Raw genomic sequence first — 27790 nt, 5'->3', positions numbered from 1 at the left:
TTGTATCCATTTATGGAGCAGTAGATGCTTGCCATTCCTGGGTCGTCCTTCTTGGTCAAAAGCGGTGACTTAAGGTGGTGATCTTGGCCTCTATGAATTGCAGTGACCATCTTAGCTGACTCGGTCCACACTTGCTTGTTCCTGTTCCTCCTGTTGGTCCTCTTCCTTGACTTACGTCTGGATTGATCTGGAATTTGTGTAGTCTTGTTCTTGAAGAAAAATGTCTCCATCCTCCCTTTGACGTAGAAACTGATCTTGGCAGCACTAGCGTAGATGATAGCTCCCGTGGTGTTCAAGAATGGCCTCCCTAAGATGATAGGTGCTCTCTCATCATTTCCGGTCTCTACTACTATGAAGTCTGCTGGGGCATATAAGGTACCAACTCGGACACAAAGATTCTTCAATATTCCCTTTGGAAAAGTTATCGTCTGATCTGCAAACTGCAAACACATGGTTGTTTCTAATAAAGGATTTGTAAAGAATTTTTCATAGAGTACCCTGGGTATAATGTTGACACTGGAGCCAAAGTCGCAGAGTGCTTCTGGAACGTCCACCATGCCGATGGAGATCGGGATGACGGGGCGTCCTGGATCGCCTCTCTTGACCGGTAGAAGGTCAGTAGAGAATTCAGTGATGGGGTTACTCCAATTACCTGCATCAAACATGTCTACAAGATTTGCAGATTCTAATCCTTCCCGTTGTGATGGTATACCGGGGTTAGTAGTAGGAACAGCAGCAGCTATTTGATTTAACTGAGATTCAATCATTTTATTAAAGCTAATTTGATTCTTGATGGCAGTAGAAAAATTATCCATTCTATTATTTATATTTTCTAGCATTTTATCATTAGATGCCAATTTCTTAGATAGATTATCCATTAGCTTTCCTTGATTAGACACTAACTCTCTCAAAGGTGGAAAATTATTATTGTTGTTGTAAGAATTGTTACCTTGATAATTACCTGAGTAGTTAGGCCTCTGTTGATTCCAACCTTGATTTTGTTGAGGACGGTTGTAGTAGTAGTTGTTGTTGTTGATGTAGTTCACATCCTCAAGTATCTCAGGGCAGTGATTGCCTGAGTGTCCATTGTCTCCACACTCCTCACAAGTCATGTGAGAGTCGTAGATGTGCATAACTTCTTTCTTGTCTCCAGCTCTATCATCGAGCTTCTTCATGAGCAGGTCTAGCTTTGTAGACAGCATGTCTACCTCCTTGAGCTGATGCATACCTCCACCTCTCTTGCGTGTCTGGCTCCTCTCTTCATTCCAGCCTTGGTTGGACGCCATCTTTTCCACAAGAGCTGTGGCTTGTGGTATAGTAAGTGATAAGAATGCTCCTCCAGCTGCAGCATCCATGGTCTCTCGGGCACTGTTGCCGAGCCCGTGATAAAATGTCTGCATTAATAGCCAACTCTCCATTCCATGATGGCGACATTCTAGGATGTAGTCTTGAAAGTGCTCCCATGCTTCTGGAACGGATTCATCATTTTGTTGCTGAAAACTTGTAATCTTCCCACGGAGAGCATTGGTCTTGCCCATGGGAAAGAACTTTGCTAGGAAGTTTGTTGAGCAGAGTGCCCACGTAGTATTCTTCTCCTTTGTAGCGTAGAACCACTGCTTCGCTCTTCCTAACAGTGAGAATGGGAAGAGGCGAAGTAGTATAGCATCTTTGGAAACTCCTGATATGGTGAATGTGTTGCAAATCTCCAGGAAGTGTTGTAAATGAGCAATAGCATCTTCATGTGCCTTCCCACAGAACTGGTTGGATTGCACCATGTTGATAAGTCCAGGCTTGAGCTCCAAGTTGCCATCGATCTCTGCAGCAGGTCCAGTGCGGATGTTGTCCGTAGTGGGAGCCGAAAACTCGCGGATTGATTTGTTCGCCATGGCTTCAAACTCTGAAGACAAGTTCCGGTGATCTTCTTGATTGGATGAAGCTTCTTGCTGAACTGTTGATGATCTCTTCTTGAGCTTTGCTCTCGTCTTCTTGAATAATGTTTCGGGATTGTCAACAAAATTTCCTGGAAGATGTCTTCTATTCATACATTCCCCTGCATAAGATAAAATAGAAAAATATCGGGGTAAAACTGTATGAGAGAATAGATAAGCTCAATCATATTAGTGATGCGAATGATAACTCAAAATCTTTTATTCTATTCCTGATTATTAATCAACCTTCCCCGGCAACGGCGCCAAAAATGCTTGTTGGGTATTCTTAACATCATTACCAAAAGTAGACTAAGTTCTCTAAATCTAGTAACGGTGCCAAAAATGCCAAACCTATCCCTCACACCACTTAAGCCAAGTTGTCATCCCCAGCATGACATGAGAGACGTGGTATTGAAATATGCAATTGCTCTTCTAAATAAATAATGAATGGGATCTGCAAGCGCACAGATTAATACCGATGTAGCATTTTAACCAGGAAGTATTCCAGGTATCGTTATTTATATTTTTACCACTGGGAAGGGATTAGCAATCATCACTATTGATTACAGAATAGATTATGAGATTGAGTATCTATCATTGCATGTATAATTGAGAACATTATATCTAACTCTTCATACAGGGATAAGTGTCACATAAAAGATATATGAAATAATAATAGTGACAAGGATAACTAATCTGATCTAGCCACATAATAAATATGATAAGCACCTCAATTAGATACTCTAGAAAGTCATTAGCATGGTATTAGAACGAACTACAAGAATATTCCCTAAGTTATTCTCAACTATATAGTTTAGCATTATCATAATTAGTGCAAGCATACTTAGCAATCATTGCAAGACAAGACTACGCCCATGCATAGTGATATTAGCAAGGTAAATGAGAAACATAGCAATCACTCCCCTGTAATAATGTTGCTCTGCCAGCCCAATACACGAGAGGGGGACTATATAAGAATCAATGAAGCTGTCACTATCACGAACCACCCCACGATCTGGCATATTGGGTACAATCGCAGATAAATATGGTTTAAGCACTACGCCTACACAATATCTATCATTTACCCATGGATCCGATGGATAAACGCTATACGATCCTAAGCATGTATATAGATCGAATCTAACTAAGCCAAGTACATAACTATGATAAACTAAGAACAATATAATCTTGAATATAAACAAGTAGAGCAAAGTCATAAGCAATATATTGAAGTAGAACAAAGTCATATTCATAATATTGAAGAACAAAGATAATTAGAAAGCAATTAGAAGCACAATTAGAGAATTACCAAGAATCCTCCTGACAGATCCGAAAACCAATCGAAGATTGACTCCTTCTAGTTCTAATCCTATGTAGCTATGCTAATCTAGATATCTAATTGATGTGGTGGCTCTAATCTCGATCAGAGGCTTCTTCTCCCTTGATGGAACAATGAATTAGGGTTGAGAGGCTCTCTCCTCCAGGGGCCAGGGGGTCTGGTTTTATAGTCCCTTCAAGTGAATATGGGCCCTTGGATCAAACCGACATAGATTGTATGGTTTAGATTCATCCTTTAGGTCGGTGGAGATTTTCCGCATAGCAGAGTCCTGATTGGACTTGGGGGGTGGGCGGGCGCCCTGACCAACTGGGCGGCCGCCCAGGGTCTGGCCCCGTTTCGCCTCCGCTTCGGTCTCGTGGCTTCTGGAGTCTTCTAGATGTAAGATAATTGCGCAGCACGTTAATATCTTTACGTAATCCTGACATGTGGGTCTTTCTTCCATATTTCCTGATAACCCCCTGCAGAAATAGACAAACACCAAAACTCGTGGAATTCTGTCAGATAAAACCCTAAGTCTAGATCTTGATTTCATTTGGATCCTTTTCTTTATTTATTTGATAATTAAATTTGATACTTAAGGACCGTCAACAAACTCCCCCAAGCTTACCTCTTGCTCGTCCCTGAGCAAGGATAGACTCAGCTATGGATCAGAAGTTGCTGCAATATTTTAAAAATTTGACGGTACACATGCTTTTAAATAAGATCTCATCTCTGAGTTAGAGTAAACTGTCAAGACTTAAAACTTACTTACTTTACCTCCACCATGGGACTTGTAACTGTCACTTCTGTCTTGAGTGGTTAAAAGATAGAACAGTCTACCCAAGTGCCATGTCTCTTATTCTTGATCAGCTATAGCTCTGGGATTTTTTTTTTTGCAGATTTTCAAATAAAACTCAGAGATTCCTTGTATAATTCTCTCAGGTCTCTCTTTTGTGGTATTTTTGGATCCTTACCAAGGCATTGATGGTATATGCCTTCTCTCAAGATATGTGGTATTTGTGGTACAAAGCATAGTGACATTACCTTCTCTCTCACCCTACTCTAATAAGGCTTTAATATCTGGAGCTCATAGGTGGGAGATAAAGTATACATACTTACAAGACATTTATTGCATAGTCAAACCATGGATCCAAAGTAACAAGTCAATAAGTTTAATCAAGATGTGCATGTGTGGCGAATGAATGGTGTATGGTGATGATGGTGATAACAATGGTGAAAACAATGGTGGTGGAAGTCTAATTCTACTTTGCTCTTTTGAGGGGATACATACCTTCCTTGCTTTTGAAACTTTATGAGGAGAATGAGATGCTCTTCTTTTTCTTTTCTCTCAGGTGGGTATTTTGCACCTCTAATTCTACTGTCGGACACTTGTCCATTTTTACCTCTCGTCTCACTCTTTTTTTTCTTTTCTTTCGAGGTTCCGAGCACTTGCTCCTTTTTATTTCCTCGTATTATTTCTCCTTTTTTTTAGAACATTCATCTCTTGAGATAATATAGCAAGTGGTAGTAACAAGATAACTTGAGCATTTATTTCACAAGGGGAAAACAGAAATATTTTTGGTTATTCTCTCCCGGATTAGAAGTAGAATATTTTTGGGTGATTCTGGAGATGGAAATGGATGGATATATGTGGATGGTACTTCCAGAGTAGAAGTAGCATATATGAGTGAACGTGCAAGTGAAATCTTGATTTAACCACATGACAAGCTCCTAAGGGTCTACACAGCTTGACCACACTCAATGCTCATAAGCAGTAAATAATAAATGTGTGGCTCAAAGTCTAGCAAGCATGTATATATGGCTGTGGTAGGAATTTAAGCTCTCATCATACAGGAACTCATCATGCAACATTTTAAAGATTTTCAAAGATAAAATTCTCCAGAATTCTAGCATCTCTAGGAACAGATAAACAGCAGCTCAGCCTTCCCATATCGTATCCGTTAACAACTTAGACTTCAGATCAAATTTTCATCCCACAAGTTTAGGTCTAGAGCAAGCTTTAAATTATAACAGTTATATCTAAACTTGAGAGAGAACTTAAAATTTGCAAATTAGGCAGAACAACTATTCATCATATCCATGCTTAAGTTTTATTTAGATACATATTAGCATAGCCACTTTATTTATTTATTAAACACACTAAGCAAAAGACATGTATAAGCTTAAAATCTTTATTTGGTTTTCCCATAGTTTATGTGTATTAATATTCTAAAATAGTATAAGTATAAAGATAGATAGAAATAAATACTTATTGGGATAAATGGGGGTGCTCTCCCCCAAGCTGAATTTTGACGTAATTTCTCTTGACGTAGCTAGCAGGTGGCAGAGGTGTATTTGAAAGTCAGCAGCATTCTGACAGCGATTAGAATGTCCTCCTTCTGCTAGTCTTCTTGAATTCTGTGGAGCTCAAATAGACAACAAAGCTTGTGGAACTGATTAAGTGTTAGCATAAATATATAGCCTTCATCATCTTGAGACTCCTTAATAATTATTACTCCCTGTTTTTATATTTTTATTTTTATTTTTATAAAGCAGAAAAATATTTATTTTATTTTTATGCCACCACAGTGAATGTACTTATGGTTTTTATGCCACTCGTGTACTCACATGGGGCTTACTGTTTTTTCACATTTTTATTTTCTTTTATTTTTTTAAGATAGTATGAATATGATTAACTAAGTAAACTATTTAAAATAATTGAAAGGGAAAGGATAACTACCAAGTTTACCTCTTGGCAAGGCGTTCGGTGTTTTTAAGTCCTCCGAACGGGACTCTCCATTTTCTTAATCGTCCTGAGGTTCGTTGGGTGGCGTAGTCGGTACTTCCGGCAGCGCCTCCTCTTCTTGTATAGTTATCTTCATTTTCCATACCTGACTCGGTGCTTCAATCTCCTCTGGATAATTCTGTTTAAACTCTACGTCTTCCGACCTTACAACTTCTCCTTCATAATCTGCCCATCCGTCCTTGATGATCTGCCTTCTCTGATTGCGGTTGCGTCTCTTTCTGACCTGCTTAGATTCTTCAACGATATAGTTAGGGTCAGTAAAATAACGGCGTACCTTCTCTGAGGGGAAGTGCATATGGACTTCTCCGGTTCCAATGTAGATAATTGCTTTAACGGTGCTGAGGAACGGTCTTCCAAGGATGATGGGTGGATCATATTCGTCTTCTTCCATGTCAACAACTTGAAAGTCTGTGTAGACAAAGTGATCGTCTATTTTGACTGGGACATCAGATACTATTCCTTTAACTTCTCGAAATGTCTGATCTGCCATCTGGAGCTGAATGTATGTTGGTCTTAGTGGCATGGTCCCGAACAAAAGTCGATAGGTGACTGCGGCCATTATGTTGGCGCCTGATCCGGTGTCGCAAATCGTCTTGTAGAAGTTGTATCCATTTATGGAGCAGTAAATGCTTGGCATTCCTGGGTCGTCCTTCTTGGTCAAAAACGGTGACTTCAGTTGGTGATCTTGGCCTCCATGGACTACAGTGACCATCTTAGCTGACTCGGTCCACACTTGCTTGTTCCTGTTTCTCCTGTTGGTCCTCTTCCTTGATTTACGTCTGGATTGATTTGGAATTTGTGTAGTCTTGTTCTTGAAGAAAAATGTCTCCTTCTTCCCTTTGACATAGAAACTGATCTTGGCAGCACTGGCGTAGATGATAGCTCCCGTGGTGTTCAAGAATGGCCTCCCTAATATGATAGGTGCTCTCTCATCATTTCCGGTCTCTACCACTACGAAGTCTGCTGGTGCATACAAGGTACCAACTCGAACACAGAGATTCCTCACGATTCCTTTTGGAAAGGTTATCGTCTGATCTGCAAACTGCAAACACATGGTTGTCTCTAATAAAGGATATGTAAAGAATTTCTCATAGAGTACCCTGGGTATAATGTTGACACTGGAGCCAAAGTCACAGAGTGCTTCTGGGAAGTCCACCATGCCGATGGAGATCGGGATGATGGGTCGTCCTGGATCGCCTCTCTTGACCGGCAGACGGTCAGTAGAAAATTCAGTGACGGGGTTACTCCAATTACCTGCATCAAACACGTCTACAAGATTTGCAGATTCTAATCCTTCCGGTTGTGATGGTATACCGGGGTTAGTAGTAGGAACAGCAGCAGCTATTTGATTTAACTGAGATTCAATCATTTTATTAAAGCTAACTTGATTCTTGATGGCAGTAGAAAAATTATCCATTCTATTATTTATATTTTCTAGCATTTTATCATTAGATGCCAATTTCTTAGATAGGTTATCCATTAGCTTTCCTTGATTAGACACTAACTCTCTCAAAGGTGGAAAATTATTATTATTGTTGTAAGAATTGTTACCTTGATAATTACCTGAGTAGTTAGGCCTCTGTTGATTCCAACCTTGATTTTGTTGAGGACAGTTGTAGTAGTAGTTGTTGTTGTTGTTGTTGTTGTTGTTGATGTAGTTCACATCCTCAAGTATCTCAGGGCAGTGGTTGCCTGAGTGTCCAGTGTCTCCACACTCCTCACAAGTCATGTGAGAGTCGTAGATGTGCATAACTTCTTTCTTGTCTCCAGCTCTATCGTCGAGCTTCTTCATGAGCAGGTCAAGCTTTGCAGACAGCATGTCTACCTCCTTCAGCTGATGCATACCTCCACCTCTCTTGCGTGTCTGGGTCCTCTCTTCATTCCAGCTTTGATTGGACGCCATCTTCTCCACAAGAGCTGTGGCTTGTGATATAGTAAGTGATAAGAATGCTCCTCCAGCAGCAGCATCCATAGTCTCTCGGGCACTGTTGCTGAGCCCATGATAGAATGTCTGCATCAATAGCCAACTCTCCATTCCATGATGGGGACATTCTAGGATGTAGTCTTGAAAGCGCTCCCATGCTTCTGGAACAGATTCATCATTTTGTTGCTGAAAACTTGTAATCTTCCCACGGAGAGCATTCGTCTTGCCCATGGGAAAGAACTTTGCCAGGAAGTTTGTTGAGCAGAGTGCCCACGTAGTATTCTTCTCCTTTGTAGCGTAGAACCACTGCTTCGCTCTTCCTAACAGTGAGAAAGGAAAGAGGCGAAGTAGTATAGCGTCTTTGGAAACTCCTGCTATGGTGAATGTGTTGCAAATCTCCAGGAAGTGTTGTAAATGAGCACTAGCATCTTCGTGTGCCTTCCCACAGAACTGGTTGGATTGCACCATGTTGATAAGTCCAGGCTTGAGCTCAAAGTTGCCATCGATCTCTGCAGCAGGTCCAGTGCGGATGTTGTCCGTAGTGGGAGCTGAGAACTCGCAGATTGATTTGTTCGCCATGGCTTCGAACTCTGAAGACAAGTTTCGGTGATCTTCTTGATTGGATAAAGCTTCTTCGTGAAGTGTTGATGATCTCTTCAGCTTGGCTCTCGTCTTCTTGAATAATGCTTCGGGATTGTCAACAAAATTCCCTGGAAGATGTCTTCTATTCATACATTCCCCTGCATAAGATAAAATAGAAAAATATCGGGGTAAAACTGTATGAGAGAATAGATAAGCTCAATCATATTAGTGATGCGAATGACAGCTCAAAATCTTTTATTCTATTCTTGATTAGTAATCAACCTTCCCCGGCAACGGCGCCAAAAATGCTTGTTGGGTATTCTTAACATCATTACTAAAAGTAGACTAAGTTCTCTAAATCTAGCAACAGTGCCAAAAATGCCAAACCTATCCCTTACACCACTTAAGCCAAGTTGTCATCCCCAGCATGATATAAGAGACGCGGTATTGAAATATACAATTGCTCTTCTAAATAAATAATGAATGGGATCTGCAAGCGCACAGATTAATACTGATGCAGCATTTTAACCGGGAAGTATTCCAGGTATCGTTATTTATATTTTTACCACTGGGAAGGGATTAGCAATCATCACTATTGATTACAGAATAGAATATGAGATTGAGCATCTATCATTGCATGTATAATTGAGAACATTATATCTAACTCATCATACAGGGATAAGTGTCACATAAAAGATATATGAAATAATAATAGTGGCAAGGATAACTAATCTGATCTAGCCACATAATAAATATGATAAGCACCTCAATTAGATACTCTAGAAAGTCATTAGCATGGTATTAGAACGAACTACAAGAATATTCCCTAAGTTATTCTTAACTATATAGTCTAGCATATCATAGTTAGTGCAAGCATACTTAGCAATCATTGCGAGACAAGACTACGCCCATGCATAGTGATATTAGCAAGGAATATGAGAAACATAGCAATCACTCCCCTGTAATAATGTTGCTCTGCCAGCCCAATACACGAGAGGGGGACTATATAAGAATCAATGAAGTTGTCACTATCACGAACTACCCCACGATCTGGCATATTGGGTACAATCGCAGATAAATATGGTATAAGCACCACGCCTACACAATATCTATCATTTACCCATGGATCCGATGGATAAACGCTATACGATCCTAAGCATGTATATAGATCGTATCTAACTAAGCCAAGTACATAACTATGATAAACTAAGAACAATATAATCTTGAATATAAGCAAGTAGAGCAAAGTCATAAGCAATATATTGAAGTAGAACAAAGTCATATTCATAATATTGAAGAACAAAGATAATTAGAAAGCAATTAGAAGCACAATTAGAGAATTACCAAGAATCCTCCTGACAGATCCGGAAACCAATCTAAGATTGACTCCTTCTAGTTCTAATCCTATGTAGCTATGCTAATCTAGATATCTAATTGATGTGGTGGCTCTAATCTCGATCAGAGGCTTCTTCTCCCTTGATGGAACAATGAATTAGGGTTGAGAGGCTCTCTCCTCCAGGGGCCAGGGGGTCTGGTTTTATAGTCCCTTCAAGTGAATATGGGCCCTTGGATCAAACCGACATAGATTGTATGGTTTAGATTCATCCTTTAGGTCGGTGGAGATTTCCCGCAAAGCAGAGTCCTGATTGGACTTGGGGGGTGGGCGGGCGCCCTGACCAACTGGGCGGCCGCCCAGGGTCTGGCCCCGTTTCGCCTCCGCTTCGGTCTCGTGGCTTCTGGAGTCTTCTAGATGTAAGATAATTGCGCAGCACGTTAATATCTTTACGTAATCCTGACATGTGGGTCTTTCTTCCATATTTCCTGATAACCCCCTGCAGAAATAGACAAACACCAAAACTCGTGGAATTCTGTCAGATAAAACCCTAAGTCTAGATCTTGATTTCATTTGGATCCTTTTCTTTATTTATTTGATAATTAAATTTGATACTTAAGGACCGTCAACACCCACCCCCTTGGGCGCCCGCCCAGGGCTGGACTCCAAACAGGACTCTGCTTCGGGGCAAGACTCCACCGACCTAAAGGATCAATCTAAACCATACAATCTATGTCGGTTTGATCCAATGGCTCACGTTCACTTGAGGGGACTATAAAACCAGACCCCCTGGCCCCTGGAGGAGAGAGGAGAAATCATTATTCAGAGGTAGCCATCAAAGTTAGGGTTTAGAGCTTCTCTCCCACAGAGAATTAGAATTAGCTACTCCCTAATCCTTCAAGTTTAGAGGTTGATTAGATAGCAATTAGAGAAGTAGAGCACTACACTCTGGATTCGGATCTTCGGTAATAAAGATTGGTATTATTCATATCTTTCTCTAATTTTATTGTTCTAATTGCATTATGTCTCTAATTATTATGTTCTTAGTTTGCTCTAGTTCTATATTTGATATAGTTCTAATTGATAATGAGTTTATGTATAAGTTTGCAAAGCGCTTAGCTCTTGACGCGAGAGAGTTAGGTGATAGATCACATGTGAGCGTGGTGCTTAGATGTTATTTATCTGCAAATGTATCCTATTGGCCGAGTCGTGTGGTAGTTCGCGATAGTGACAGCTTCGTTGATTCTTATATAGTCCACCCTCCGTTGATAGGACAGGCAGAACCGGTATTGTGGAGTAAGTCATGCGATGCTCTGATTTACTTTATCAATGTTCCTTATACATGAATGAAGAGTCTTTTATGCTATATATGATCTTGTAGATAACTAGAGTAGATTATGACTTAGTAGTTAGTAGATAACTTAGAATCCATTCTCTAGCTAATCCGACATCACCTACATGTATGAGGAGTAGTCTATTTTCTAATCGCTGTGTTATCTACCCATGAACTTACAATTCATTATCATTATCTTTATGGTTTACCCCCTGCTAAAGTATGTGACTGTGTGACGAGTTTCTTATTAGTAATCATGTTCTTGCAAGTTTATCTCTAGTCTATGCCTTGATAGATTTTGCCCCTTGATTTAATTCCATGTTCTTGAGATCCCTTGAGCAAAATTATAAATAACGATACCTGGAATACTTATCCTGGTGAAATGCTACAATGAGGTGTTTTATCTGTGCGCTTGCGGATAGAATAGATTATTTTCTAGAGAGCCTTTACATTTATAAATACCTTTGTACACTCTGGCGCCATGCTAGGGATGACAACCTAGTATCTAAGTGGTGTTAGCTAGTGTCAACAAGCATTTATGGCGCCGTTGCCGGGGACTTATAGGAATTATACGAGTCTCAGGAATAAGTCATAAAAGGGAACAAAAGGGTAATACTTAGGAAAGCCAGAAAATCAGTCAAGGTTATTCATATAAAATATTAGACTAGACTATAGAGAAATAATTGCATAAAAACAGCTACTAAGTGAGAAATCATAACAAGGCACCGCTGCTTTGGCAGGTTCACCCTGTTGTTTTTCTATGTTTATATTTTTATACAAGGTATAACAGGATTGACTTTGGGTACATTCAACTCTTCATCATCAGAACCAAAGCAATCTAGAGAAGAAGAAGCTAGCTACCAATTGCTGAAGCTATGGCACAAAAGACCTTGCAAGAATTCTCTGCTCCAAGTCTTGACAACATTCCAACTGGTCCAAGATTTGTAGTAGAAGAAGGAATACCCGAGTTTGATCTCAAGTCAAGTCTCATCAATTTGGTACAAGCTACACAATTCAGTGGAAAGGCACATGAAGATGCTAGTGCACACTTGCATAATTTCTTAGAGATTGGAAGCACAATCCACATCAACGGAGTTGACAAAGACGTCATACTGCTTCGCCTCTTTCCATTCTCACTAGAAGCAAAAGCGAGGAAGTGGTTCTACACTCATCAAGATAACATCAACAACTGGACGAACTTGTCAGATGCCTTTCTATCAAAGTTTTTCCCTATAGGCAAAACACCTGCCTTAAGAGGAAATATTGTCAGTTTCCAACAGCAGAAGACAGAAGCCATTTCAGAAGCATGGGAGCGTTTTCAAGGATACATATCAGATTGTCCTCACCATGGAATGGCCACATGGTTACTTATGCAGACCTTCTACCATGGATTAACCCAGAAGACTCGTGAGTGCCTAGATGCATCTGCTAAAGGATCATTCTTGGAGCTTACAACTGGAAAAGCAGAGATACTTTTGGATAAGATAGCAGAAAACCAAAGCTGGTTCCAAGATAAAGCTCAACAATGTCATCAAACTGAAGAAATATCAGAAGAAGTAAAAGCATTATCAACTAAGATGGAAAATTTGCTCCATTGGATTGACCAGAGGGCCAAGTTCAAAGAAGATCACAGGGCCATTGAGACAGCATACAAATATCAACCAACTTCGAGTCAACCCAATAGCAAAGGTATGAATTCAGGTAATACTGTCAAGCAACTTTCATTAAAAGAGATAATTGCTCAACAAACCAAAATTAATGATGAAGTTAAACAAAGGCTAGATACAAATGAATCATCTCTAAAAGATATACACAATAAAATGGATTTTCTACTAACTGCCTTTGATGAACAAAACACTCTTAATAAAAGGGTAGAGCTTAAATTAATAAAGATAGCTGTTGCACTGCCTGTTGCTACTAACATTGAGCAGGTAAAGAATATAACTACTAGAGGAGGTAAAGCCACCAGAGATCCACCATACCCAAAAGAGAAACAAAGAACATCAGCACCAGTGCAACCAGCAGTGATAGAAGAAGAAAGCCCAGTTGAAGCAGAAGATTTGCTACAACCACCAAGAACTGGAGAAATGAGGAAAGATTTTTACGACACCAACTATTTGCCATTTCCCAGAAGAAACAGAGGACTGCAGTCGGATGAGCAGTTTGGTAAGTTTGTAGAGGTCATTCAGAAATTATATGTCAACATACCTCTGCTCGATGCCATACAGGTACCTACATATGCAAAGTACATCAGAGATATTCTTAACAAGAAGAGACCACTGCCCACCACTGAGGTTATCAAGCTGACAGAAGAATGTAGTGCGGCCATCCTCAATAAACCACCAAAGAAGAAGGAAGACCCCGGATGCCCCACTATTGATTGCTCAATTGGAAACCAACACTTCAACAATGCACTTTGTGATCTCGGAGTAAGTGTCAGTGTGATGCCAGCATCAGTCTACAAAAAGCTTGAGCATGCAACCTTAGAACCAACATCAATGTGTTTGCAACTAGCGGATCAATCGGTTCGACACCCGCTGGGCATCGCCGAGAACATTCCAGTCAAGATCAAAGATTTCCTTGTGCCAGTAGACTTCGTAGTACTGGACATGAGTCCTGACTCGAAAGTGTCCATCATCCTTGGAAGGCCATTTCTAAGCACTGCCAATGCCCACATTGATGTCGGGAAGGGAGAAATCAAGTTCAACATAAACAGTCAAGAAGAACACTTCACATTCAAACCCAGACCAGAGAGAGACTCTACAGTGAAGGAAGTTCATGAAGAACCACTGGAGACACCATCTCCGGAGGAAGGTAACTCAGAAGATTAAAAGATTTGGAGGTCCAGCTTGGGGGACATAAAAATCCCGAACCCTCACCGGGAGGTAAATCGGTATTTATCCGCATTATTAATTTTCTCATATTTAAATTCTTGCATAATTAATTCTTGCATTAGTCATATATATTCATAGCATAATTATAATAATCAAAAAGCCCCATATAAATAATATTCGTGGTGTGTAACAACCCATATTTATTAATTATTGTGGAGGCACAAAAATATTTTCCATAATCATTTTCAATAAGTTTTAATTCTAATAGATTTTCCTGCATTATATTTATTTATATTGATCTTCTAGAAGCATGACCCACACTCTTTGGGTCCCACATGTCATACACTTCACCTCACATACATCCCATCACATAATTTCATCCACCAATATGTTTCCACTCACCTGACATCTTTCCACCGTCCAACCACTACCAACACAACATTATTTTGCGTGAGATCAAAGCAAGGAAGCAAGTGGAGGAGGCACACCCAGAATGGGCATCACAAGTGGGCGCCCGCCCACCTACCAAGGGCGCCCGCCCTGTCCCCTGCTCAGCTTATAAAAGGCCACCTCCAGCTCCCCTTCTCTTCACACAAACACTCCAGAAAACCACACAAGTTTCAGTTTCCCGAGAAGGAGCTCTTGTAGTGAAGAGAAGAAAGTAGAGAGAAAGAGGAGAGTGGAAGAGAAGGTTGGAGATCTTTTGAGAGAGTATTTATCACCTAGCAAGTAGTGATCCCGCTGTCCAAGTGGAAGTAAAAGTTGTTTAGGGGGAGGCTCTATCAAAATAGAAACTTGTCTTGAACGATTAACCCCTGGACTACTGACACTCCGGACAGCTGAGCACTAACATTTTATCTCACATTTTCCACCAGTTGTGTTTTTGCCAACTTTTGTTTGCAGGATGTTTAAGAAGGTGAAGAATGCAGGGAAGGCTCTCAAGAACATTGGTACAAGGAGTTCCGCCCGACACTCCTCACAGCCATCAGAGATGAGCGTCGACTCGACACCCACACAAGCTCCATCATCTTCATTAGGTCAGCAAGTCAAGGTCCTTCTCAAGATAGGAGACCTTGGACTGAAGACCCGAAGAGAGAAGGAAGTCTATCAGCAACTGAAGAACAAAGATTTCATTCATACCCCTACTCTCGATCCAATCCTACTACGAGAAACAGGTATGGACACTGAATTCGACTTAATTTTTCAGATGATGGGTTGGACAAATTTTTGGAATATAACTGAGCTGGGTTCTCGTCTTCTCACCCTCGAATTTCTTTGCACCTTACAATACTATGAGGGGGGAATTGTTTTTCGGATGTTCAAATAGGAAATTATGTTATCTTGGAGGGAGCTGAGCGACCATCTTGGTTTCTCTTCAAGATGCATTCTGAACATTGACTCCGATTTACCCAACTTTGAGAGACACCAGTTTTGGAGAGAAATATCTAGAGATAATTTTTACAGTCAAGCCCGAACCAGTGACATGGAACACCCCACTCTTAGGATGTTCCACAAATGGCTTGGGTACAATCTTTTCTATCGCGATGATATTAGGAAAGTAAGAGTAGGAGATTTACAACTTTTATATGCTGCTATTAGTAAAGTACCTACTTCACCTGTTACACTATTAGTTTCTCATTAGCTTAGTATACCTAGTCTTCAGGGACCAGTAGGATGTACTTCACTTATCACTCGTCTAGCCACTAATCTTCACTTACTAGAAAACTCATCGTTGGACTTCATAGAAGAATTAAGAATTTATCATGGCTATGACACATTTAGACAAGCTCGGATGTTAAAGAAAGAGGGAAATATAATGTATATGCTATATGATGATAAAGGCAAGATTCGGTTACCTAACCCGAACCTTGGCCTCTACGCTGTGCAAAACTTTTTGATTGAGATTGCAGCAACACCAGTGAACCAGAGAACTCCACAGCGAGTGGCATCTGAAAGGATGACCACTCACCGAGAACGCACTTGGTATGGAGCTGACCCTGGACCAGAAGAAGCAGCGCACCTGCATTATTGCGATTACAACCCTCGAGTCCTTCGAGACCCATGGGCTCGTCATGCGCAACCACAAGAGCCAACAGAGGAGACATGGCCGGAGAGCCAAGATCACCAGTGGACAATCCCGCCTTTTCATACGGGCAGGTACTCCACTGATCCATATGGAGCTTCAGGATCCAGACCTCCACCCCAATTTGATGCAGGACGATACTCCGACGCCTCCTACGCTTTCACGAATGACTACTATCAAGAGGCCGGTGCTTTCTTCACTCGTACCGACAACACCCTCCTCGACATCCAGAACACGCAAGCAGAACATGGACGACTCCTAGAAGAGCAACAAAAATGGAACCAGGACCATGCCGCTGCAGTAGAAGAGCTGAGACAAGATACAACAACAATGAACGACAACATCACAACCACGATGCGGTTCTGGAACATCGGGTAAGACCGACGGCAACATCCAGCTTGGGGGAGTTCCTCCCTAAATTTATCAAGTAAGTTTCTATTTGCTCTTCTTATTTATTCTATTCTATCTTAGTATTTAATTTATCTTAAAAGGAAAAAACTTAGAAAACCAAATAAATATTTTCTTGCTTTAATTTACTGCACTTTATAAACATGAAAATAAAATAAAAAGAGTGTGTAGATAAGTGTGCTTTATTTTTCTGCTAAGTTTAATCTCTAGAAAAAATAAAAAGACCAAAAATATGCATGATGGAAATGATGAACAGTTGCTCTGTTTGCTTACTTACAAGTACCTAGCTTTTATATTAGAGTTCTTCCAGGAATTACTAAAACTAAAATTACTATCTATGAGAAGCATAACACTAAAGTCTAGGTAAGAGAAAGGCATGATATAAAGTTGAGCTGCTGTTTATCTTGTTCCTACTACACTAAGTTCTAGAGATTTATTTTGAAAACTTACAAGTCACATGATGAGTTCCTAGCATAACAAAACTACCTACCACAGCCATACTTGCTATAACATCTTTTACTATATTTACATTGAGTTTGATCGAGCTGTGTAGACCCTTAGGAGCTTTTCATGTGGTTAAATTAAGATATTCACTTGCACACATCTACCACAGCATTCATCATCAATCATTAAAATTGCTAAAAAATATATATCACTCACTGTCCCAAGTATTGTTATTCTCTCTCTCTCTAAAAAGATTCAATGCAGAAGAGGCATGGGTTATGCAAAAAAAATATGCGAGGAAATAAAAAGGGGCAAGTGCCCGGAACCTCGGAAAAGAAAGAAAAAGAGTGAGACGAGAGGTAAAAATGGACAAGTGTCCGAAGTAGAATTAGGGGTACAAAGATGCCCACTTGAGCGGAAAAAATGGACAAGTGTCCAACAGTAGAATTAGGGGTATCTACTACCCACCTGAAAAAAAAAGAAGAGAGAAAAAGATAGCCCATGTTCTCCCAAAGCAAAGATCAAAGAAGAGAAGAGATAGCAATATAAGGAACAATGAGAACTAAGTTTTATTTATATATCTTCACCATCACAATCATTTACTCCACCACACATGCACATCTTGATTTAATTATATGCTGAGTTCCTTTGGATCCATGGCTCGATTAGACAACATATGTATGAGTTGTTTTTCACTCCTATGAGCTCCACTTAAATATTCTATTAGCTATAGGCAAGTGATATCATGGTAAGGATCCACAAATACCACATATAGAGAGACTTGAGAGAATCATTGCTGGGAACTCTGAGTTTTATTTTGAAAACTTATGAAAAACTCTGGAACAAAGGTGAAGTATAGACAGGAGGGATAATGCTTGACTTAACTATTTTGTCTTTCGATTACTTAAGACTTAAGTGCAGGTACTAAACTTCATAACACTTCACTTTAATCTGGAAGAATTTTTATGTAAAAGCATGTGTGCCTGTCAGGAAAGTAAATATCGAAGCAACTCCTGATTCGTCTAAGTTTAGCTATTTGCTCAGGGACGAGCAAAGGGTAAGCTTGGGGGAGTTTGTTGACGGTCCTTAAGTACTAAAATTAATAATCAAATAAACATGAAAAAGGATCAATATGAAACAAACATCTAGAATTAGGGTTTTATCTGATAGAATTCCACGAGCTTTGGTGTTTATCTATTTCTGCAGGGGTTTATCAGAGAATATGGAGAGAAGGCCCACAGGTCATGTTTACAACGAGACAATTACGTGCCGCGCAATTTTCCTCAATCTAGAAGGGTCCAGAAGCCACGGGAACGAACGAGAAGCGATTCGGGCTCGGGGGCAGGGCGCCCGCCCACCCCCCTTGGGCGCCCGCCCAGGGCTGGACTCCAAATAGGACTCTGCTTCGGGGCAAGACTCCACCGACCTAAAGGATCAATCTAAACCATACAATCTATGTCGGTTTGATCCAATGGCTCACGTTCACTTGAGGGGACTATAAAACCAGACCCCCTGGCCCCTGGAGGAGAGAGGAGAAATCATTATTCAGAGGTAGCCATCAAAGTTAGGGTTTAGAGCTTCTCTCCCACAGAGAATTAGAATTAGCTACTCCCTAATCCTTCAAGTTTAGAGGTTGATTAGATAGCAATTAGAGAAGTAGAGCACTACACTCTGGATTCGGATCTTCGGTAATAAAGATTGGTATTATTCATATCTTTCTCTAATTTTATTGTTCTAATTGCATTATGTCTCTAATTATTATGTTCTTAGTTTGCTCTAGTTCTATATTTGATATAGTTCTAATTGATAATGAGTTTATGTATAAGTTTGCAAAGCGCTTAGCTCTTGACGCGAGAGAGTTAGGTGATAGATCACATGTGAGCGTGGTGCTTAGATGTTATTTATCTGCAAATGTATCCTATTGGCCGAGTCGTGTGGTAGTTCGCGATAGTGACAGCTTCGTTGATTCTTATATAGTCCACCCTCCGTTGATAGGACAGGCAGAACCGGTATTGTGGAGTAAGTCATGCGATGCTCTGATTTACTTTATCAATGTTCCTTATACATGAATGAAGAGTCTTTTATGCTATATATGATCTTGTAGATAACTAGAGTAGATTATGACTTAGTAGTTAGTAGATAACTTAGAATCCATTCTCTAGCTAATCCGACATCACCTACATGTATGAGGAGTAGTCTATTTTCTAATCGCTGTGTTATCTACCCATGAACTTACAATTCATTATCATTATCTTTATGGTTTACCCCCTGCTAAAGTATGTGACTGTGTGACGAGTTTCTTATTAGTAATCATGTTCTTGCAAGTTTATCTCTAGTCTATGCCTTGATAGATTTTGCCCCTTGATTTAATTCCATCTTCTTGAGATCCCTTGAGCAAAATTATAAATAACGATACCTGGAATACTTATCCTGGTGAAATGCTACAATGAGGTGTTTTATCTGTGCGCTTGCGGATAGAATAGATTATTTTCTAGAGAGCCTTTACATTTATAAATACCTTTGTACACTTTGGCGCCATGCTAGGGATGACAACCTAGTATCTAAGTGGTGTTAGCTAGTGTCAACAATGCCCACTTTTTGTGGTGGAAGCTAGGATCAAAATCCTTCCAAATGCTTCACTCGCTTCGTGAGCTTATTAGATTTGAGGAGAAAGAAGAGACTTGTTTGATGGAATTCGTAGTGTATTATTTCACTCCTGTGAGTTCTCATATCTTAATGCCATTTTCTTTTTCTGTAACATAAAAATTTTGTGGGTTTTCTAAATATTGAAATAGTGATTTACCAAAACTGTTAGCAGACATGATTTTCTCTGGAATTTTACTAAACATTTGTCAATGCATTCATAGCTCCTGGCTATCAAGAGGATTGACATGATAGATCTGTCATTTGCTAAGTCTGAGTAGAGTATGATTGCACATGTTGCTGTATTTTCCTTCTGAAAAATTATTAAGTTATATCTATAAGAATTAGTATAGTAGTAGTAAACAATATCTTGAATAAGCTTTCCTCCACATATTTTGTGCTTGGTGGGAATGTGCCTTGAAGGTAAGCCTGAGACTGGGCAGCAGCCAATGTTCAGAAAAAAAAGACTGAGTAGTAGCCATTGTTCAGCTATGCATTGCCATCCTTTGGCAAGATAAGTTGGTTGTGAGGCCATCACTCTGGTCGCTGCTCAAAAATTGAAAACCCAATTTTAACGGGACTAGGTAATGGTTGTGCTTTGCTTTAAGCATAGAAAATTGAAAATAAAACCTAATAAAATATGACCATTTCAGTTTTATTGGTATTAAAGCCTAATAAAATGAAATATCTTAAATTTATTCTCAAATTATAAACTTTGATGGCCTTTCTATTTGATGACCTTTATATGCAGAAGTTGGAAACACTCTGCAGTTGCACTGGCTTGCCGTTGCCTGAGTTATGGCAATATTTGGTTGATATTTCCAAGGATTTGGTTGCACGTCAGGTGCTAGAGTGAATCCCATGCTTTGTATACTTCTGTTGACACCGTTTTTGGATACGTATCCAGGATCGGTAGAGGTGAAGATCGGCAAAATAGGGCAACAGTAACTGGTCTGCAGGAGAGTTGCCGATGAGGGTGGTTGCCGATGAAAGGACAGATAAATGCGGTTGAGCCTATGGGTGATGATGTGTTTATGCTGATGGTCAGTATTAACCTGTGCCGATGGCTACGATGAGGGGTCTGCCGATGATTCAGAAGAAGAACTTGAAGGTTGCTGATTGGCCTGTGGTGGTGTCCCAGTTTGTCACGAGAGGATAGTTTTATGTTTTCCTTAGTTATTTAAATCATTTTGTATACAGATTCTGTTTAATTTGGAATTCGAGTTCTGGTCGTGTCTGATTGTAGCTCTTTGAGCAGGGTATAAATGTAGACCCTAGGGCCTTGTAATGAATAGATCAATCAATAAAATACAAGTTTTTACTCATATTCGAGCATCTACTTTTTCGACGACTTCGTCATACTTTTTCTTTTCATTACAAGTTCTTAGGAATTCGTCGACTTAAGCTCGGCGTATTCTCGAGTTCCGCGTGAATACCTCTTGGCCGTGACATCCGGGCGCATCGCTGTTGTCAGGACCAAAGTATTCGAGTTACCACCTTTGCCGATAGTAAGGTCAAATCGGCTGGCACGCCTTAACATTTAAACCGGGTATTAGCCCTTTGTGTTTGTAGATCCAGCTTTTGCATCAACACATCTTTTGGCACGCCCGGTGGGACACTGAATTAGTATCAAGATCGACATGTCGACTACCGAGTTCGATCAGGAGAACGTCATCCCCGTAACGGAAGCCAATCTCAAGGATGAGCAGAAGCAAGCTATTGCGAAAGCCATGGAAGACTACAAGCAGCAATGTTTGAGGTCCTTCAGCATCAATAGGAGCGGCGAAGTAATCCAGAAGGAAGCACTGCCGATGCCTCGGCAGGTTACTTTCGACGCTAATCCTAGTAAACTTCAAGACATGGTTGATAATGCTATTAACCGTGCCTTGATCAATCAAGCTAGTGTGTTGTCCAATACGGTTTTTAATGCCATGGCTAGAACTTTCAAAGAAGGACAATTACCACCGAATTATGCGGGCCCTGCCTATCATTAGCTAGGATCGCCAGTGGTTACGGCTCCATCGGCTGCTACAGCCACTGCAGACACAGAAACTACTACACCTCCAAGCACGCTAGGAGTCTCTAATGCGCAATCCATGCCGATGCCGTCCAATCCATCAACATCAGATGAGTCGATCAAGCTTACTACAGATCTATTGGCATCGGCAATGTCGAGATCTGTTCCTCCTAATTGGTGGGGTTTCGGTATGCCCCCGGAATACTCGTTGAGGGCACCTGGCACATCTCAGGCAGCTGACATGAGAGGCAAGGCTCTTATGGCATCGGCACCTCCGAATATGACGATGAACCAGAGTCCCCAGTATACTACAACTACTATTGTCAGGCCTTACACTGGGAATTCTCAAGCTCCAACATTCCAGATGCCTAATACATCGGTAGATTCAATGCCAACGCAATAGAGGTTTATGACTCAGCCAGGGTATGTCAATTCAATGATGATGCCCAATTACCAGACATCGGCAGCGTCTATGCCGATGAATGCTAATAGTGGATGGCTTGGGCAGCAAGTCTTTCCACAAATGCCCCAACAGAATCATCAGGTTATAGGGTTTCAACAAGGTCAGATCTACCCTGGATTCCAGAACCAAGGGGTGGTCAACCAGCCGATGAATCTCGGTCAACATCCTGGTGGTCAGCAGATCGGCGGTCAGCAGGTTGGTGGCCAAATGATTAACCCAATGTTCCACGCAGATCGCACACCGCATAGACACGTGGAAGTGTATCAGCAGATCCCAGAGCCGCAACCGCCTCATCGGCAAGATGCCGATGCTTATTGGGCTGATAAGATTGCTGAAGTCATGAGAGACCAATTTGGGATAAAACCCAAAGTCAACACTTACTCTTATCGGACACCGTATCCTCCTGCATATGATTTGATTCCGCTTCCAAATCGGTACAAAGTACCAGATTTCACTAAGTTTTCTGGTCAGGATGATACATCAACTATGGAGCATGTCAACAGGTTCATCATCCAATGTGGAGAAGCTGCTAACAGGGACGAATTAAGGGTTCGCTTGTTCTCATCATCATTGTCTGGATCGGCTTTCACTTGGTTCATATCATTACCTCCCAACTCGGTGATTACTTGGGCCAATCTAGAAAAGCAATTCCACAAGTACTTCTTTTCTGGGGTCCATGAAAAGAAGATCACCGATTTGGTCAAATTGAAGCAACGCAATGATGAATCGGTTGAAAGTTTCGTGCAGAGAATATGGGAAGTCAAGAACAAATGCTACAGTCTGGTTTTAGACGATCAGCAACTAGCCGATTTGGCTTTCCAGGGTTTGTTACCACACATCAGAGACAAGTATGCCTCTCAGGAGTTCGAAAGCTTAAGTCATTTGGTGCAGAGAATTTCTGATCAAGATATCAGGTCTTTTGAGCCCAAGAGAGCATGGAACAAAAAGGTGTCCTTTGTCGATGAAGCAGCAAGCTCGGATTCTGATGAGGAACCAGTCATCGGCTTGGCAGAATGGGTGAAAAACAAAAAGTCGATGTCTTGTCCTTTTGGGCACAAAGAGCCAGAGAAGTTCGCATTTGACATCACCAAGGCCGATAGGATATTTGACTTTCTACTGCAGGAAGGTCAGATCAAGTTGTCACCCAATCATGTGATCCCATCGGCTGAAGAGTTGAAGAAGATGAAATATTGCAAGTGGCACAATGCAACTTCTCACAATACCAATGAGTGCAAAGTTTTTAGACAATAGCTGCAATCGGCTATAGAGTCTGGAAGGATCAAATTCGACAGCTCCAAAACCCAGAAGCCGATGAAGATTGATCAACATCCTTTTCCAACAAATATGCTGGATGCTAAGGGAAAGGCCAAAGTCTTAACATCGGAAGCAGCTGAAAGAAGTGCATCGGTAGATCCTCAACATCAGATCACTACTGCCGATGCAAAAGGAAAAGGCTTAATCCAGGAGGGAACTAACTCAGGAAGACCTCCCCGAGCTGGTATTGTAATAACTCACAGAAGGCCTCGGGAAACTTGGCAGCAACGTGAGGATCGGTATCGGCGCCAGGAAGAAGACTATCGTCGGGAAGAAGAAAGATGCGATAGGAGTGGAATCGGCATAGGGATCACTGGAATTGTCCGTTCTTCATTCATTGTTGGGAGGAAAATATCAAACTCCCTACTGTCAGAGACTGCCCAGAATGTAATGGTTATGATCGGTATGACAGATCAAATCGGCAGTATCAGAACAATAACCACCGGTTTGATGGGCCCATCAGGGGGAGAGTGTCCGTTCAAGATCGACTGGGGGGCAGGCTCAGTGTGCACGACAGGCTTGGTGGTCGTGTCGAATACTTTCCCAAGAACCAGGAAGAACTTGAAGATATGGCTAATGCACGAGTTCCCGATGAGTTCATATTTTGCAGGGATGCTAATACTTATCGGATGGAGTCAAAGGAACGTCATCGTCCATCGGTAAGGCGGCAACAACTCCCTCCATGGTGTCTAGAGGGGTTGACTAGGATGCAGAAAAGGAGGCTGCAGCGCGAAAGACGGGAAGAGTTGAGCAAGAGCGAGAACTCTGGACAATCTGGGGATCAACAACCATCAGATCCTAAGGGGAAAGGGCCATCGGCAGATGTTAACATGGTATTTATGTTGCCGATGCAATTCCTTGCGCCGTCCAGTGATGATGAGTTGGAATTTTCTGACCGAATAGCTCAGTTGGCTCTGGACCCGATGACAGCCATCTTCAAAAAGCCTGCCGATGATGAAAGGCAACATCTCAAGGCTCTGTTTGTCAAAGGAAAAGTGGATGGTCAACCAATGACCAAGATTCTAATTGATGGTGGAGCTGCTATCAACATCATGCCATATGCAGTGTATCGGAAGCTTGGAAAAGGGGATCAAGATTTGACCAAGACCGATATGATGTTAAAAGACTTCGAGGGCAACGTGTCTCCAGTTAAGGGAGCGATATGCGCTGAGTTGACCATCGGCAGCAAAACCTTACCAACAACCTTCTTCGTGATCAGTGGAAAAGGTGCTTATAACTTGCTGTTGGGAAGAGATTGGATTCATGCCAATTGTTGCATCCCGTCTACAATGCACCAGTGCTTGGTCCAGTGGGTAGGGGACAAGATTGAGATTGTCCCGAGAAATTCTTCATATGTCATTGCATCGGCAGAAGCAGACACCTATGAAAGGACTAGGTGTATTTCAGGAGAAGTTTGGGAAAAGGATTTTCTCAAAGTTGCCGATTATGAGATTCCACCGATCCAAGCAGTCGGTTCTGATGAAGGTTTTTAATGGATAGGTTCGCCGATGATGGAAAATTAGGCCAGGGATTCACATCGGCCGATGATTATGCTACTTTGATGACAGACGAGTTGGATGATCTAGCAGGGCATCGGCTAAGGGCCTTAATGAATATAGAAGAGAATAAGAAGAGAGTAGCTAGATGGTATGATAAGAAAGTGAAGGCTAAGGAGTTTGCCGATGGAGACTTAGTATGGAAACTAATCTTACCGATCGGGACTAAAAGTTCAAAATTTGGGAAGTGGTCTCCCAATTGGGAGGGTCCCTATCGGATAAGTCGATCGGCTCCTGGTAACGCTTATATTTTAGAAACTCTTGAAGAGTTGAATTTCCCAGAGCATTAAATGGCAAATATCTAAAGAAATATTACCCAAGTATATGGGTCGATGCATAAAGGTTTAAGTGCCGATAACATTCCTATCGGCTGGACCAAAGTGTATCTGGGGGTAAAACTCAGTGTTTTAAAAAAAAAGGTGCCGATAACAGTCCTATCGGCTAGACCAAAATATCAGAGTGGGGCATGTTGCCGATGAAGAGTTCACATGTTCAACAGCGCCTGGATCGCCGATATAGCACACAGGCGGATCTGGTTGGCCTCTTCTAATACTTTCACATCATCATCGGCAGAGCCTTCCACTGGCTTCAGCTTCTTCTTCATCTGCAGTGCCGTGCGGGCTTGAATATTTTGCTCTTGCTCAAGAAGTTTGATTGTCACAGGTAGTTGGGTTTCTTCTTGTCGGGCTTGGGACAAGGCTTTTTCTACCTGTTTGAGCTCTGTCAACAGAACTTCTCTTCTCGCCGATAGATCAGAAATCTTTTGTTTCAATACATCTCCTGAGGATGTTAGGATGCCGATGCTCTTGTGTTTCTCATCGGCAAGGAGTTTTACCTTCATCATCTCCTCAGAGAGCTGGGCATGAGCAGCTCTATCGGCAAGGCGTTGGGCAGCCCTCTGGTACTGCAGCTGACGGCTCTCTAGATGTGCAGCTTGAAAAAGGATTTCTTCAACATCGGTAGGAATTTGGCCTCTGAGAGTTTTGAACAAAGTCTTGGCCGGGTCGGAGTCATCAACCAGTTGGGTTGTGTCTTGATGGAGGAGGGCTAATAATTTTTCTAACTTCGCCCTGATCTCTGCCGATGTAATTCCAACTTCTCGGAAAGAACTTGTCACCTCACCTTCATCTTCAGAGATGTCGATGGCAAAGGAGAACAAGCTGTCAGGAGAGTCCTGTTCCTGAAAAGAAAATGAAGTAAGTTATTCTATGGACAAGTATTGACAGATAATACAGCTAGAGATTGGGTGACTTACTTGTTTCAAGGCAATTTCTCGCCTCTAACTAGAAGATGCCGATGGGACCACGGGCTGGTCGGCTGGAGTTGCCGATGGGACTATGTCAGCTGAAAGATTAACAGAAGTAGTTATAAGACAGGAAAAGCAGGTTCATCAGCAATAATTTCATAAAAGGTATGTTACCTTGAGGAGGAGCGGTACTTGTTTGGATGGAGAAAACTACCGATGCTATGATTGGACTTGCTGGATCGGCAGTTTGCTCGTGTATATCAACCGATGTATCTTCTGGCTGGGGTTCTTCTGCATGAGCTTCTTCTTGCGGCTGAGGAGGAGATGGTGCTTGTTGCATCTGGACTTCTGGAGAGGAAGGAGAAGATTCCACTGGGATTGGAGACACTGGGGGAAGAGAAGGAGTTGCTATCCTCTGGCGCTTTGTTTGTGGTTGGGTGCTCTTGGAGCCTTTCCTCTTCGTCTGGCTGGACTGGGGGGCATCGGCACTTGTGCTTCTGGTCTTTGCCAATGCGCCGGTATGCTGATACAACAATGAGGAGTTTGTAAGTACAAGAGGTAGGGTGATAAACTGACCTCGGGAACAGCAAAGTTGATGGTCATCTCCTCGCGAAGAAAATGATCGAAGACTTTGAAGTTGGTGAAGAAAGGTCTTCGTTGGAGTTCTTGGAGCTCTCAAACAGCGCCGCCGCAAGAAAAGTAAAGTTGGGGTTGTAGGATGATTCGATGGGGAAGGAGTGCCCAAGAAGGAACTATTTATAGGATAAAACGGGCAAGGGCAAATCTGACTTATCTCTTCGCCGTATCCGTAAAATCCGAGAATACTCAGGTAGATATGGTAACTGTTCGCACGGTAATCAAGGGTTGTGCAGGTGATTTGAAAGGAAGCGGTCATAATCCAGAGATATTTCACTATGCGAGATCTCCTGGTCGGTCCATCGGCAGCGCCTTGTAACGGTAATATTACCGATGGGCGAATAAAGTGGAGATGTCCGTTTGGGGGGTTGAGATATTTCACTGTGTGGGATTTCCTGGTCGGTCTATCGGCAGCGCCTTGTAACGGTAATATTGCCGATGAGCGATTAAAGTAGAGATGTCCGTTTGGGAGGTTGAGGAATTCGAGGATTCTGCGAAAGAATCGGGCCAAGGTTGTTCAGATTTTCGGTTGCCAAATTGGGAGAATTAATTGCGGAAAAACATCATTACTGCAGAGAATTTTGGAGCATTAATGATTTCATACTCCGAAATTGAGGGGCATGTGTTGACACCGTTTTTGGATACGTATCCAGGATCGGTAGAGGTGAAGATCGGCAAAATAGGGCAACAGTAACTGGTCTGCAGGAGAGTTGCCGATGAGGGTGGTTGCCGATGAAAGGACAGATGAATGCGGTTGAGCCTATGGGTGATGATGTGTTTATACCGATGGTCAGTATTAACCTGTGCCGATGGCTACGATGAGGGGTCTGCCGATGATTCAGAAGAAGAACTTGAAGGTTGTCGATTGGCCTGTGGTGGTGTCCCAGTTTGTCACGAGAGGATAGTTTTATGTTTTCCTTAG

This window comes from Sorghum bicolor, chromosome 2 (genome assembly GCF_000003195.3).
Source record: "Sorghum bicolor cultivar BTx623 chromosome 2, Sorghum_bicolor_NCBIv3, whole genome shotgun sequence".
NCBI classification, from domain to species: Eukaryota; Viridiplantae; Streptophyta; class Magnoliopsida; order Poales; family Poaceae; genus Sorghum; species Sorghum bicolor.
This window is presented reverse-complemented; position numbering follows the sequence as displayed.